At 36.9% G+C, this 17,187-nt stretch overlaps 1 pseudogene; it reads left to right on the forward strand.

Annotated features, from left to right (window-relative positions):
* The first annotated feature begins 973 nt into the window (after nt 1–973).
* Nucleotides 974–1,920, forward strand: LOC143643605 (olfactory receptor 56A3-like; annotated as a pseudogene).
* Nucleotides 1,921–17,187: the final 15,267 nt, after the last annotated feature.

Here is a 17,187-nt window from a genome sequence, read left to right on the forward strand (position 1 = left end):
CTCTGCCAGTCATTTGGATATACCATAAGGGTTAATTTACACATATGGCAGTCTACACGGTCAGTAGAAACACAACAAAAGGGATGAAACTTGCTACTACAAAGTTGGAGTAGTCACAAAAATCTTAGTTCTTGTTCTTCCAATCAGTACATATCTTTGAACTGTCCTCTGGATAATTATAAACCAATGCAGTGCTTCCATGTTCAAGTCTATTCCTAAAACATATCAGCAATGTTTTAGTTCCTATGTATCTATAAAAGTGAAATATTTTCATGAAATAATGTTGAACGTTATCAATGAAGTGAACGTATTTCAAATTTTTCTGATGAACAGGAAGAAATTCAGTTTTATATTATAACCTATTAAGCACATAATATATGTGTACACATATACACAAATACATAATTGGAAAAAATCTTCATGAAACAATATTTAACCTTCAAAGTAATTAAACTGTTATTTTCTATGATGTACTAACTTGTTTTTCTAATCTCGGCTATTTCATTAAAAATTATGCTTTAAGAATTATTTAATTGATTCCACAACCCACTTAGAATATCCCTCTGAGTGAAGTAATTCCTAATGACTCAGAGAGCTAGGCCATCATACTTGCAGCAGCAGAAAGAAACATCGAAATGCTATTCATGCTCCAGCTAAGGACTTCGCTTCTTCTCTTTAGCTTCTGTAAAGACATAACAATTCTAAGAGAACTAAACACAGAACGCATCAATCATTAACCGAAATCATATTACTTCAGTCCTCTATATTGTTTACAGTGATAGATACATTTCACTACAATTGAACAAATGATAAACAGATAATTTCACTTGGATCTGCCCAAAATACTAGGATCCATAAGTTGCCCTGGATAAATAAAATATCGTGACATCTTTACATATCTTGGGTCAGTAGGTAACTTTCATTCTGATGTCACAGATCATTAACAGGAAGCTGCAGAAATACATGACACACTATGACAGCACACCAAAATGGTACCATTGTGACTGAAGTGTCAGACTTTCTCCTGAACTGTTTTGTTAAGTCCCCCAGCTGGCAGCTCTGGCTGTCCCTGCCCCTCGGCCTCCTTTTCCTGCTGGCCATGGGTGCCAACACCACTCTCCTGGTCACCATCCGGCTGGAGGCCTCTCTGCACGAGCCCATGTACTACCTGCTCAGCCTCCTCTCCTGTCTGGACGTCGTGCTCTGCCTCACTGTCATACCCAAGGTCCTGGCCATCTTCTGGTTTGACTTCAGGTCCATCAACTTCTTTTCCTGCTTCCTCCAGATGTTCATCATGAATTGCATCATGGCCATGGAATCCTGCACATTTATGGTCATGGCCTATGACCACTATGTGGCCATCTGTCACCCACTGAGGTACCCATCCATCATCACCAATCAGTTTGCAGCCAAGGCTGTCTTGTTCATTCTTGCAAGAAATGTCCTTCTTACCTTGCCTATCCCCATTCTCTCAGCACGACTCTACTATTGTGGAAGAAATGTCATTGAAAACTGCATCTGTGCCAATATGTCTGTCTCCAGGCTCTCCTGCAGCAACGTCACCATCAATCGCTTCTACCAATTTGCTGGAGGTTGGACACTGCTAAGGTCGGACCTCATACTTATCTTCCTTTCCTACACCCTCATATGCGAGCTGTGTTGAGACTCAAGGCATAGGGTGCTGTGACCAAGGCCCTAAGCACATGCAGCTCCCAATTCATCCTCATCCTCTTCTTCAGCAGCATCCTCCTGGTCTTCGTTCTGACTCACGTGGCTAAGAAGAAGGTCTCCCCTGATGTGCCGGTCTTGCTCAATGTCCTCCACCATGTCAGCCCCGCAGCCCTCAACCCCATTGTGCATGGGGTGCGAACCCAGGAAATCAAGCAAGGAATCCAGAGACCACTGAATAAAGGGTGGTGATGAGGACAACTGCAACTGGACCTCTGCAGTCCTAAAGGAGGATGACTCTTATCAATTACTATAAATGGAAAAGTGGCCTGAGAGCACAGCTTCGAGCCATAATCTTTACCTGAGTAATCTAGATATTGTGTCTTCTCTTATAAATCTTCAGGGTTTTATTGTTTGGATTTTTTGTGGCTCACTTCTCAGGAATGTCTTTGATCTTGCCTCTTTTTCTCATACTTCTAATCCTTTATTGTCCAAAATGGTGAGATTCCTAATGGCAGGTTTGAAGTGAATAAAATGAAAAGAAAGTTTATGTTATCTAAAATGCAACTGTGTATTTTTAATGAATTTTATATTACTGAAAAAAACGATTTAGAGTATTTTGTGGTTGTCTTGTTCTGAAGGTTTCTTTTTTCTTCTATTCATAAAGAAAATACAGCAGATGTAGAGTCAAGAAGCTGAACTTCATTCCTAAATAATGGAAGGTTGCCATTGCACTGTGATTAAGTCTTTGTCTCAGACTTCAACATTGCCTCCTCCTCCCCTGCCTCCTTCCCTCCCTCCATCTCTCACTTCCTGTCTACAATATCCTTAAAATTGATATTTTGTTATGTGCAATGTAGACAGGGTAGTATATGAATGCAATACTTATAAGCTGGTAGAAAGCAAGTCAGGGATTTCCCGCAAGCTACCTACAGAATGCTATAAATTTCGGAGAAAGCATGGCTCTGCTGACAGCTTGATTTTGGGCTTACAGGCTCCCAAAATATGAAGCAATAAATTCCTGTTGTCTAACCTACTATTATGCAGTGATGAGACCCTAAATAGTTCTAGTCTCTGCCTAGAGGAACTTTCCTAACCTTGCTTTGGTAGGAGAGAAGGTTAGGCAGAGTATAATTAATGATCTTGTCCAGCTCAAATCAAATGCAAATCGTGGAGACACTGTGCAAGCTAAAATTTAAGAAGCAAAACATAGAAGAGGAAGCTATGCAAAGAAAGAGCTCCATAAATATCTAAAAGGGTCCCCTCGATCTTTGAATAAAATAAGCTGCATAATAACTGCAAATGTATAGAAGCAAAGACCAACCACTGAGGCAAGAATAATTAATTGGGAGCAGAAAAATTCCGAGAATTCACAAAAAGCAGGATACATTTGAACCAGCTACAACAGAGAGCTCACTATTGCACTCATGGCATATTCATGAAAGTCCCTAAAATGGCCCTTCATAAGTAGCAGTATTTTAGAGATTCCCTCTCACAAAGTTGGCAATGACTAACTGACTTTGGCTTATTTCCCCATAACAACAACCCCCATCCATGGCCTATGTGAATGATTGAGCAAACCTTAACTTTTGTGCTGGAATACAACCCAACAATTCCTACCAAAGGCTGCAAAGAAGCCTAAGTGCTCCTTGTGGGTCCTTAAGCCTCTCGCCAGTAGCCAGGCCCCATTACCTATCCAAAACTGCCTCATCTCCTTAAACTAATTCCCCACCAATCATAAAATAACCTACCAGCTGTATTAATTTTCCTTGCCCCACAAAACACAGTGTGTATAATGCTCTCTGACCCTCCCAGAGGTGGGCTGAAATCTATTCTTCAGATCTCCTCTACTGAAAGAGCTTCTCATTAAACTTCCACCTGCAATCATTAGTCTCCATGTCCCGATGTGCACCGTTTCTCCTAACGTTTGGTGCCAAATCCCAAGACCGAGATTGTGTTGAGACTGATTGATTGATGAGAGAGCTCCACCCTGCCACCACTGAACACCCATCCAACGCCGGACACACATCACAGTGGGGTGAGTTAAGGTTTCTTCCACTGGAGGATCCAGCTCTCTCTCTTCTGTATTCTTTCTTCTCTCTTTTCTCTCTGTCTCTCCCTCTCCCCTTTTTCCATTCTTCAGGACAACCCACTGAAAACCCTAGTTGCTAGATTAGCGATCCTCGCTGCTGCCGAGAGCCATGGAGGGGAGAATGCCAGCAACCCGTGGGAAAGCCCTCTTGGCTCTGGTGACATCTGTTTCCAAGCATGGTCCCCCCTTTTCTTGGGTGATTTCTGACTGGTTCAGGGTCACCTGTCTCACTCAGAATCTCCACTACCTTAAGAATCTTTAGTCTCACCGACGTCACCTAAAATGGGGAACTCAATTTCAGCCCCTCCAAAAACCACATCTTTAAGTTGTATCCTCCATAACTTTAAAACTTTGTATCCAGAAGGAGATATCAGGCCCCTGAAGCCCATTTTGTATTTGACCTCTGTGTGGCTGCAAGACAAATTGGATAATAAAAGTCAATAGCCAGAAAATGGCACTTTTAATTTCCAAATCCTCTAGGATTTAGAGAACTTTATTCAGTGCAGTGGCAAGATTCCTTACATTTCAGGCTTTCTTTTCCCTCTGTAACCATCCTTCCTTCTGCCAATCCTGTACCACCTACCAAATCATGCTCCTCCATGAATGCCTACTATCCCCTTCCCTTCTCCCATGAAATCAAAAACTCCTGTGCAGAAAAATTCTCTACAACGCCTTCTACCAACTTTTACCCTGCCTTTTGTGTGCCACCCCCTTATCTTTATGCTCTTTCAGTGGCCTTTAAACCTCCTTTGTCTTGTCTAGGGGTCCTGCTCCCTCTCTTTGTCAAACTTTTTTCACTCATTAAATCTTTCTTCTTGCCTCCTGCCCCCACTCTTCCTTTGATCCTACTAAAGACCTTCTCCTAAACTCTCCCTCTCCTCCCTATACAGCCTCTCCTAGCCCAGCTGCAGCTGGGCTAAAATGCAGTCAGAAGATAACCCTCCCTCCCTCCCCATCTCCAGATTCCCCTGCAGAATCTTAGCCCTCCACTGACACTTGCCCCTCCTCCTCCTCCCTACACAGCCCCCTCCTAGCTGAGCCCAAACCTCTGTCATGTTCCCTTTTCCCTTTCTAACCTTTCTCAAGTTGAACAGCATCTAAGTACATATTCTACTAACCCCACCTAATTTATTACAGAATTTCAGTAGCTTACTGTGTCCTATAAACTCTCCTAGAGAAATCTAAGCGTTTAAAGCCTGTTTATTAGTTTGTGTGTTCTGTCTAGTTATTAATTGGTATGTTACTTAAATGTAATAAGTGTTAAATGTCTGTTTCCATTTGTTATTTGGTTTGTTTCTGCATCTATATTAGTCAAAATTTCCTAACTGATTCCCTCTCAAAAATATTTCTGTTTCTGTTTCTTATATACTTGCTTCTATTTATATCTGTCTACCTGTTCAATGTATATTCTCTTATTCCAGATGGTAATAGCAAATTTTAAAAAAATCTTAAAATTCCATTTAAACAACGTATAAATAATTACATGTCATATACATATATAAATTAATAGTTCTAAATTTGAAAAAACCCTCTGAAAGGCAATATTCAAAAACCTTCGTTTTATCATTAATGGAACCAAACCTGCTTAAAAAAAAACTGCCCCTGCAATTTCCCTAAAGCAGCAGAGAACTGCTAAAAGACTACCTTTAAAAGAAAAAATAAACAATAAAAAGCATAAAGAAGTGGCATACAGTAAAATTGTAACTGTGTTAAAATACACTAAGTATATTCTGACAAGTTTTATTTTGATGGTAATTGTATGTTGTGAATGGCTTGCTTGGAGACAGTTTCTGAAATTATTTTGGTAACTTAAATATGAAGGATATAAAGAATGTGTTTTTTTATTAAAAGGAAAAGAGAGTAGTTTTGAATGGCTGTTACAGATTCAGGAAAATGTAAAACAAAACCTGAATGAATATGGAAGGTTTAGAAAGTTTGTGGAGAAAGAAATTGTGGTCAAGATTAAGAAAAGTTTGATGTATCTATAATACACTAAAAATACAAAACCAATGCTTCGTTTTCTGTTAAAATGATAGTTTTCTTAAATTAGTATTCCATCTTCAATATGAAAGAAGTAGTATAAAAAGCAAAAGTTTATAGTGTGGCAAAAAAAAACTTCTTGTGTCTGTGTCTGTGTCTGTGTTATCATCAGCATACCCTTAGTTATTCATAATAAAACTTCTAAGTCTTTTCTTCACTTTAAATAAAAAACAAACTATTGTTTATGCATTGCATAAAAAATATGTTCAGTGCTATAAATTTCCCTGTTGAAACCTAACGATTCCTTATTGGCTCTTAAGCCTCTCACTGGTAACCAAGTCCCACTACGTATCCAAAAATGTCACGTCTCCTTACCCTATTTTCACACCGGTCATAAAATAGCCCATCAGCTATATTAACCCCTCCTTGCCCCACATAACACTAGGTATATAATGCTGTGTGACCCTCCCAGAGATGGGCTGAAGTCTATTCTTCAGACTCCATCCATGGTGAGAGCTTCTCAATAAATGGCCCCCTGCAATCATCAGTATCCGTGTCCCAATGTGCGCCATTTTTATTAAAACAGTATATAACTAACAACAGAATAAAGGCTTCTGTACTTTCACTTTATGTTCAGCAAAAGAAACTTCCATACTCTTTAAAAGAAAACCACTAAATCTAAATAGCCAACAATGGAAAATTCCCAGCAGCCACTTAAAAATCAATAGTCACACTAAAAATCTGGAGAATATAAACGACCACCTCAATAGAAACAGACAGATTACAGAGATAATGAATTTATATGCTAAAAATATTAAAGCAAGTTTCATAAATATGTTCTAGGAGTTAAAAAAAAACATAAGGGGAGAAAAGTAAGCTATGAAAAAGAAACCAACCAAATTTCTAGAGTGAAAATATACAATATCTAAAAGAAAAATAAAATTCACTGGACAGTCTTCACAGCAGAATTGATATTGCAGGAGAGGAAAGGTAAGGTCAGTGAACTTAAAGTCAAAGGAAAGAAACTTTATTAAGTACAGCGAGAAATAATGCTGGAAAATATACAGAAACTTGGTGGCCTGGGAGAATATATTAACTGCTTTAGTACGGATGTTATTGGTAATTGAAGGCATGGAAGGAGAGGGGGTAGAGAGGGAAAAAAGTAACAATGTACTTAGGTTTATAACATATGGAGATGTAAGATGCATGGCAAAAATTGTATAAAATTTTGGAGAGGGAAAAATCTTATATGTGAAGTGGTAAAATATTATTTGAAAGTTGATTATGATTACTGAAAAAAATGCATATTTTCAAATACTGTAATATGTGTCAGGAAAATATTTCTTAAAAATCCCAGATACAAACATTTGAGATTTTAAGACCATATGGTCACTGTTGCAGCTCTGAATTCTGTTGTTATAGAGTGAAATCAGCCACAGTAGGCATTCATTACTCATATTGATAGGTTAAATGCATATGGTTTAAAGTAGTGGTTCTCAATGAAGGGGAAGCATTTTGTCCCGGTCCCCAGGGGAAATTTCTAAGGGCATTTCTGTTTGTTAGAACTGAGATTACTAGACTCTACTGAGAAGAGAACAAGTATGCTATTAAACATGCCACAATACATAGAACAGCCCCCCCACAAACACAAAATTATTGTATAGCCCAAAATATCATTAGCACATGGTTGAGATACCCTGGTCTAAATAATCCAAATAAAGGCAGTAAGAGAAAATGGGATTAAGTGAAAAAAAAGAGCAATTCTCACCTATATGTTGTCCACAAGAAATTCACATTAAATTTCAAAATAAATGCAGAACACACAAAGTCGTAAGAAAGCTGGAGTGATTGTTATTATCAGACAGATTCCCCTTTCTGGTATGATTAAATATGAGCCTACTTAACCTTTGTATATAATGTCTATTAAACCTTGGGAGAAAAAAAACTGAAAGCACTAGAGAGTGAAGAAAAACATAAGCACGGTAGAGGTGAGTTGAAACTTGGAAGAAGAAAATGGTATAGAGTTTATCATTTTTATTCAGTTTAACTTGAAGGGATGATAAAGTCAGTGTAAAGCATTAGAACGCTTAAAAACTCTGATAGAAAACCAACCACATTTTTACCTGTCCTAAAAGAACTAGATAACAGGGTTTTTTGGCAACAATAGTAGCTACAAAGACAAACAAGAATCTAGGTAAACAGAGGAACAGAAAATGGAAAACTCAAATTCTGAATGTAAACAGTACCAAGTCTATAGTTAATTACTACCCCCAAACATCCTCAGAGTAGATACAATGTGACTCTAATAAAAATTCAGAGCTGAGTTAATATGCAAGTGCTTGTCAAAGAGGAAGATTTACCAATATGAGTCCACCTAGGTGAAATCCCTGCTAAAACGAAATCTTCAGTTCTCTTTGGAAGGCCATAACAGAATCTGCAACCTCCACAATGTCAAGCTCACAATATACAGATCTCAATCATAAATTAGTCAGTATACAAAGAACTAGAAAACAATGCTCCAATCCCAAGAAAAAAGGCAATCAACTGAGACCCAAGATTACCTATGTACATCAAATGATGCAATTAAAACTTTGGAGTTGCTAATGCACATTGAAGTAATGAAAATATGCTTGCAATGAATGAAAAGATGAGAAGTCTCAAGAGACAAATAAATGATATTGAAAAGAAACAAGTATAAACCAAAAACTTGCAATATTTGAAATTTCAAAGTTACTGAATGTGCAGAGCAGCAGAATGGATATGTCAGAAGAATAAGTCAATTAATTTGATGATAGGATGAAAAAAAGTTAACCTAAAGGAAACAGAGAACACAAAGTCAAAGAAAATAATAGAAGCTCAAGAGACCTGTGGCAAGTCTTACCTACATGAAACTGACATCCCAAGGGGCAGATGACAGAGATTAGGGCGAAAAGATTAGAAGATATAAAAACTGAAATTTCCCCAAATCTAGAAAAAAATCATAAAAGTATAGATTCAAGGATCACTGCAAACTATAAACAGTGTAAATACCAAACAGTATAAACAAGGAAAAAAGTCCTATTCACATCATACTCAAACTTCTGAAAGCCAAAGATGACAGAAAATATTTGAAGAGCACCCAAAAAAAAATACATGTTATAAAAGAACAGAAAACTTTTCAAGTTGGTTCTTACTCTTCCTTAGAAAATAGGGAGGATAGAAACAATGGAATAATACATTTAATTTACCAAAACAAAAATCAAAATTGTCAATCCTGAATTCTCTATATAATAAAAATATCCTTCAATAATGCATGTATCCTTCAATAAACACATTCTCAGGTAAAACAAAAGTAAATTTTTCCTGAGACACTCTACAGAACAAGAATACAAAAAGTATCCTTCAAGCTAAAGCAAAATGATAGCAGATGGAAACATGGATATATAGTAAAGAATTAAGACCACTGGATGTGGTAAGTATTAGATAAATAAAAAGGATGATTCCTTTCTCCTAAATTCTTGACAATATTTAGGACCATTTAAGACAAAAATTCAAACAGTGTCCAGTAGGGTTTGTGAATTTTGAAGATGTTATACACATAACAATTATATCACATATTTCATACATTTTATTTGAAGTGGTGTAATATTAACCTAATATAAGCAGGCTGTGAAAACTCAAGGATGTATACTGCAATCCCTAGAGAAACCACTAAAAAATAATGCAAAGATATTATCTTAAAAGCCATTAATGGGGTAGGGTACAAGGGTAGCTCAGTGTTAGAATTCTCGCCTGTCATTCAGGAGACCCGGGATCAATTCCCTGTGGATGCACTTCCCAAAAGAGCAAACAAGCAACAAACAGACAAGAATTCAACAAATGGTGCTGCAATAATGGGATACTTACTTGGAAAAATAATGGAGAGTGACTCTGCCATACAGCATACAAAGAAAAAAACAGCCAATGGACAAATTAAAATATTTCTAAAAAGTCCATAAAATTTCAGGAAATAAAAAAAAAGTAAAAAAATAGTGGACAAAAAGGAGACAAAATTTTAAAGTAACAACTAAATCCATACATGCTAGCTGTCATATTAGAAATTCATGGACAGGGGTGCGAAGTTAGTTCAGAGGTAGAATTCTCACTGGCCTGGCAGGTCGATACCTGGCCCATTCACTTCCCACCTGCCAGAAAAAAAAAAAAAACACAAGCAAACAAGCAAACAAACAAAAATTCAATAAATGGTGCTGCCATAGCAGGATACTTACATGGAAAAAGAATGAAATGTGACCCCACCATACAGCATGCAACAACAACAACAATAAAAAAAAATCGTGGACTAAACACTACAATTTAAAGGCAGAAACTGCAAAAACAGACTTAAAAGAAAGGCAAAAACCAACTACGAACTGTCAACAGGAGATTCAAGCCAAATATAAAGACAAAAGTGAAGAGATAATGGGCGGAAAAAGGCATTCCAGTCAAGCAGAAGGTATTTCTATCAGAAGAGGTAGATTTCAGAACAAAAAAAAAGATAAAAAAGGAGTCAACTCATCACCAAGACATTACAATTCAAAATTCACATGCACATAGTAATAGTTATAATTTATATGAAGGTAAAGCTAACAAGTGAAAAGGGGAGAACACAAACCCACAAATTTAGCTGATTTCAACACCCCTCTCAGTAATTCATAGGACAAAGATACAAAATCATCACTCCCCCATCAACCAATTTTCTTTTATTTGGCATTTATACAATACTACAAATAAAGGAAGTAGATATACAACCTTTTCCAATAAATATGGAATATTCATCTTTGATATAATAGGACATGAACCTAAGCTAATATTAAAAAGAGTAGTTATATAAAGCATAAAATCTGACCACAAAAGAAATGTTAAAAATCACTGAGAAATGATATCTAATAATTACAGAGTAATTAGGAATAAAACACACTCATGAATAGTATATAAGCCCAACCTAAGTAATATATAAATCTAAAAAAAGTTACAATATCTTTAATGAATGATAATAAAAAACAAAACATACAAAAATTTATGAGAAGCAGCTAATCAGTGCTTGAGGCAAGTATATAACACTAAATGCTCATATAAAAGAATAAAGGTATAAATTAATGCTCTGCCCTTTCCCCCTTAAGAACTAGAATAAAGAACATATTCATCCTAAAGTAAATGGAATGAAATTAATAGAGAAAGGCGAAATATCAAAATAATGCTAAAAGGGGGGGGGGGTCAATGAAACCTAAAACTGATACTTTGATAGAAAAATAAAATGAATATAAGTTTAAGTAAGGTGATTAATACAACAAAAGAGGGAGAAAGCCATAAATTTCCAGTATTAGGAAGGTAAAGCAAGAAATCACAGAAATAATGCAGCCTTTAAAAGGACAACTAGAATATTGTGAAAAACTTCCTTCCATTAAATTTGACAACTAAACAAAACGGGCAAATTCTGAGTAACCCACATGACCAAAATTGAAATAGGAGCAGGCAGGTGCCCTGGAGAGCAGGAAGGCCCTGGGACAACTGGGAGAGTGTGGCAGCTTGTGCAGGCAGGAGGTGCAGCAGTGCCCCTAAGGCTGAGGCGGTGGCAGGTGGGGTGGCATCCACTGTGCTGCTCCTTCCTCTCCTCTTTCCCCCTCTGAAGGCTGAAGAAGGCAGAGGTGGTACTGGGCCAGCTTCTGATGACCTCCCAGGATATCTCATGCTGTGGGGTGTGAGACAGCACTGTTCTTCCGGCTATAGATTGTGGGCAGCTGATGATTCAATCTCAGCAGGAAAATGACAAATAGCAAGCTGGGCAAAGAGAAACAAGGGCATGACCAAAACACTGCTACCAAAGCTGCCTCTACACTTGCACTTCTGTAAGACACAAATGCCAGATCCTAAGACTTTCAAGCAGTATTTTGAGAAGCAACGTTCCTAAGACTCCACTTCCTCCAGAATTATCTCATGTTCAGGTATGATGTTGTTGATAGGTGAATTCATGACACCTATGACTCTACTACTGTCTCAGACCCTGAGTGACAAACCTGCAGTTGCTTTGCTAACAAATCATTGATCAGCAAAACTACAGGGGCTACAGAAATTCATTTTTATACTGTTCCCTTTTGGGCTTCATGCAAAGACAATTCTCTATAAATATATAGATGTGTTATACTGATATTCATATTGTGTAAAGAACCCATTTGATAAAATAGTGCTTTGATTTTACAACATTACAGGATAAATGGTTCTAGAAATTCTACTCAAAGTTTCCACATTATTTACATTAACAAAATCTAATGAATTCAGAAAAATAAAAATAAAAATCGAATGAATTCATCAGCTAGAATTGCACGCACCGTTCCTATCCCCATTTCTCAGCTTAGAGGCAGGTTCATTTTGCTGGAGGTAATTCAGTCATTACATTTGTGGGCGCAATTTTAGTGGACAACCATTATCTAGGTGAACAATGATTCACCTGCTACCTTAGTATATGACAATCATGTGCTATTTCCCCATTTGATCATGTCTTATGTTTGAGGCTGGAACATTGGAACTTGCCATATGACCAGGCTAGAGTTGCCATCCAGGTATATCTTGCAGATAATGCATAGATTCCTAAAGTGTTTGGATTGTCAGAGAGCCCAGCTGAAATATTAGACATGGAAGTAAATATCATAATGAAATCATAAAGCTTTGTGTTCAAAGTAAAATCTGGGTAGAACAAATCATGTGAAATGGTAAAGAGCTATCTTTTATAAATTATAATTGATCATTTGAAAGTTATTCAAGTTCTTAATTTGAAATTGAGACTCAAAGTTTTTAAGGGAGTTTTTGGAAGTTAATGATTTGGCCAAGTTTATGAATGGATTATGCATACAAGAAGATTGAAATGATTTCTACCTGGACTAATGCCCAAGACCCTCTTACTCCCTTCTTTTCAATGTTGTTGTTGATTTTAATAGTTTACCATGTTTTGGTTCCTAAAATCAAAGACTACATGTAAAGTATGACATCAGACTAGACTATAAAATGATTAAAATCAGTCCATATCTACAATCTTTTGGAAAGGAAGGTGGGGAAATTGGTTGGTTCAGATAAATGAGGTAAATCCTAGAAAATTAAGGAATACTAACTACCTGTATGGGTCTTCTAGTTGACTGTTATCAACTATTAACTTACACGACTGAAACTGCTTTAACTGATATTTACTTTCAACTTAGTCTAAATGCTAAAGTTGACATAATAGGAGGAATGCTCAAATATTAACTGATAATTGCTTATAGCTGCCTTCCTGGTCCTCTACATTACAAAATGCATTCACTCTTTCTGCTGTAACTCATCACTGCATTTGCTTTTAGCTGTGGATATTATGCCCACATTGTTTGTCTTCAGTATAAGTTTAAAATATATTTCTAAGAAAAAGTTCAAGTGGTGATGTGTTCTAAGCAACTCCTATCCTCATACCGTAACATTCAAATATATTCCTTTTGCTTCATGTATTCATCTCCCAAGTTTCAGATTTAAGATTTGTTGTTTCTTGATTTGTTGGTTACCAGAACATTAGAATTGTGTCCAATTTCTTGTGGACATGAGATAAGTTATGGTTAACTTACAGTTTCAGTTTTTAAAAGTACTTTGTTTAAGTTTAGTATCAGACCGTTTTAGAAGCATTGACAAATTTTGTTTCTTTTTTTCATTTGTTTACTAATTCAGAATAAAAAAGTTGTGTTCTTCTATTTTACCCTTTTTATAAGCAGTTGCGGAGACACTATATTTATCTCTGTAACTCAGTGTTGAAGAAACAGCTACCTTTATCTCACATAAGACACTAATTCTCATACTTCATGTAGGGGATGTTAGTATAATCTCATTTTATTTTGTTTGATTGAATCTACTCTAAAGGGAAAACATAATTCTTAAATATTCTTGGCATCTAATTTGAAGATTCTTTTACCGATCACAGCAAGGTTTGTTACAAAACTGTTATTGTGTCTTCAAAGAGGAGATGAAACAGAAAATTTCCAATAGTTGCCAAAAACTGAGGCTAAAATTATACTTATTTCCATTCTTCTCATATGGATCTCCATCTCCATGCTTAACTGAGGGACTAGGACTAAGTGGTATGCTGTAATGGATTATTCAAGAAGATATTGGAGGTGGGGCAAGATAAGGGCAAAGAGAGGTGTGGAATTTGGCTAGTTCTCTAGGGAAGCTAGAGAATAATCAGTAACTGTCTGTAACAACTGCTTGGGGAACTTCTATGACCAGAGACACATGGTAGAGCAGTCTGGAGTGGGAAGAAAGGCCAAGATCACAGTGTAGAACTGTAAGTAAAGTCCCCCAAACTGGAGACCGGTGTCCCTCCCCCACTATCATACACACTGCTTTGGATTGAATTCCCCATTGGAAGAAGAAGCAGTCTGTACTAGGAGCAAGGCATGGAGAGTTCAAACAAGCTCCAATTACAGATTTAATTAACAAATTTGGACTGCTGAATACAAACTCCAAGCACAGATAAATTCAGAACAAGCATGAAAGGAACTCTGTGGTCTCTCTTGACAGAAAAAAGGTGCGGCTGATGAGAAAGAACAAAACAAAACAGAGGCTTTTGGATGGTGGTGAGTTCAGAATAGTAAAAAAGTGCTGTGCCCCAAGGAAAGGAGCACATAGAGCCAGGCACCAATTCTGGCTCTTGTTTGGTGAACCTGGGGAGAAGAGGGCCAGTTGGGAAAAGGATTTTTTTTCTTTTTTACTTTTTAGCAGCCCATAAAAGAAAAAGCTTCAAACATTTTCAATTCTCCATTCTGACCCAGCAGGCACAGAGTTAAGGGATATCTTACAGTCTAAATAATTAGTCAGGTGAAGGAGATAATTCCCTTAAGGGCCTATCTTCAACTCCAAAAAGGGAAGGAGGGCCCAGTACTAGTGATGGCCCTCATTCAGTAATTCAGTCCCCAGGGGCTAGAAAACAAAAACAGCTTAAGTCTGCCTTCTACCTCAGCCTCCGTTTCAGTAATGTCCTGATAGGGACAGGGTCTGCTGAGAATTAAAGGTACCAAACCATGTTGCACAGGTAGGGAGCTGTGAACTGACATGCAGAACCTGCTGGGCAGAATATAAAAAGCATAGAGTCAAGAAGCTTCAAAGGAAACATAGGCAGCCTGCTGGATCTCATCTTTCGGGAAACTTGATACTGACTACACACTTTTCTTGAGACCTCAGCCTGTCTTGACTAGGAACATCTGATTGGGGTCTATCATATGTGGGAGACCTGATCCTACACACAAAAGATCAGATAGGGAAAAAGAATGAAAATATATAAGTAGTGTCTATGGAATTGAATAACCTCATGAAGTGCATGAATATATGAATTATGGGTGTCCCAGAGGGAGAAGAGAAGGGAGAAGGGAAAGAAAGAATAATGGAGGAAATAATCACTCAAAATTTCCCAACTCTTATGAAAGACATAAAATTACAGATCCAAGAAACAGAGCATACCCAAAACTGAAGAGATCCAAATGCACCTTTTCCAAGATGCTGACTGATCAGATCGTCAAACATCAAAGATGAAGAGAGAGAGAGAGAGAGCTGAAAGCATCAATAGAAAAGTGATCCTTCACATACAAGGAAAGCACAATAAGACTATGTGCACATTTGTCAGTAGGAACCATGGAAGTGAGAAGAAATTAGTATGATATAATTAACATACTGAAAGAGAAAAACTGCAGACTTAGATTCTATAACCCACAAAAGCATCCCACAAAAATGAGAGTTTAAAATATTTTCAAACAGACACTGAGAGAATTTAAGAGACCTTCTTTACAAGAAATACTTAAGGGACTGCTATAGACAGATACGAAAAGACAGGAGAAAGAGTTTGGAGAAGACTGTAGAAATGAACATTAACAGAGTATAAAAAGAGAGAAAAAATAAAATATGACATATAAAATACTAAAGACAAAATTGTAGAAGAAAGCAGTGCCTTTGCATTAATAACATTAAATGTCCATGGATTAAAGTCCCCAATCAAAGGACATAGGCTGGCAGAATGGACTGAAAAATAGGATCCATCTATATGCTAGATGCAAGAGATTCACTTTACAACCAAGGGCAAAAATAGACTGAAAGTGAAAGTTTGGAGAATCATATTTTATGCAAACAACAACCAGGAAAGAGCAGGGATCGCTATACTAATTTCAGACAAATTAGATTTCAAATGTAAAATAAAAGAGAAAAAGAAGGACACTATATAATAATAAAAAAGACAATTCATCAAGAAGATATAACAGCCATAAATATTTATACTCTGAGCCAGAGTACCCCAAAGTGCATGAGGCAAACACTGACAACCTTGAAGGAAGAAGTAGACGCTTCTACAATATTAGTTGGAAACTTCGATACACCACTCTCATCAATGAATAGAACATCTAGAGAAAGGATCAATGAGGAAATAGATATTTTGAAGAGTATGAAGAATGAACTCGACTTAACAGACATTTACAGAACATTACACCCCATAATATCAGGATAGACATTCTTCTCAAGTGCTCATGGATCATTCCCAAGGATAGATCATATGCTGGACCACAAAGCAGGTCTCAATAAATTTAAAAAGCTTGAAATTATATAAAATACTTTTTGGGTCATGATGGAAGAAGTCGGAAATCACTAACATCGGGAAGGCTGGAAAATTCTCAAATATGTTAAGGCTAAAAAAACACACTCTAAAACAACCAGTGGGCCATGGAAGAAATTGCAAGAAAAATCAGTAAATTTCTTGAGGCAAATGAAAATGGGAACGCAACATACCAAAACCTATGGAATGCAATGTAGGCAGTGCTGAGATGGAAATGTGTTGCCCTAAAAATCTATATTAAAAAAAGTAGAAAGGGGGATCCAAGGGTTATTCAGTGGTAGATAGAGTTCTTTCCTGCCATGCAGACTCAGGTTCAATTCTCAATCAATGCACTTCCCAAAAAACAAACAAGCAAAGCAAACTAAAACAAACAAACAAATATAAAATTCAGCGAGGGGTGCTATGGGATACTTACATGGCAAAGTAATTAAATGTGACCACGCCATACAGCATGCAAAAAAAAAAAAAGAAGAGGAAATGGCAAAAATCAAGCAATTGATTGATCCTCACATGGAAGAACTAAACAAAGAACAGCAGGCCAACCCCAAGCAAACAGAATGAAAGAAATAAGCCAGATTAGGTTGGAAATAAGTGAAATTGACAGCTTGAAAACGATAAAGAGAATCTACAAAACTAGAAGTTGTTTCTTTGAGAAAATCAACAAAATTGATGGCCTCTTAGCTAGACTGAAAAATAAAAACGAGAGGATGCAAATATAAAAAGCAGATGGGAGGTTGGACATGATAACTGATCCTGCAGAAATAAAGAAAGATAATAAGCAAACACTATGAGCAACTATGCTAACAAATTGGGCAATTTAGAT

The sequence above is a fragment of the Tamandua tetradactyla genome, chromosome 8, assembly GCF_023851605.1.
Source record: "Tamandua tetradactyla isolate mTamTet1 chromosome 8, mTamTet1.pri, whole genome shotgun sequence".
Taxonomy (NCBI): domain Eukaryota; kingdom Metazoa; phylum Chordata; class Mammalia; order Pilosa; family Myrmecophagidae; genus Tamandua; species Tamandua tetradactyla.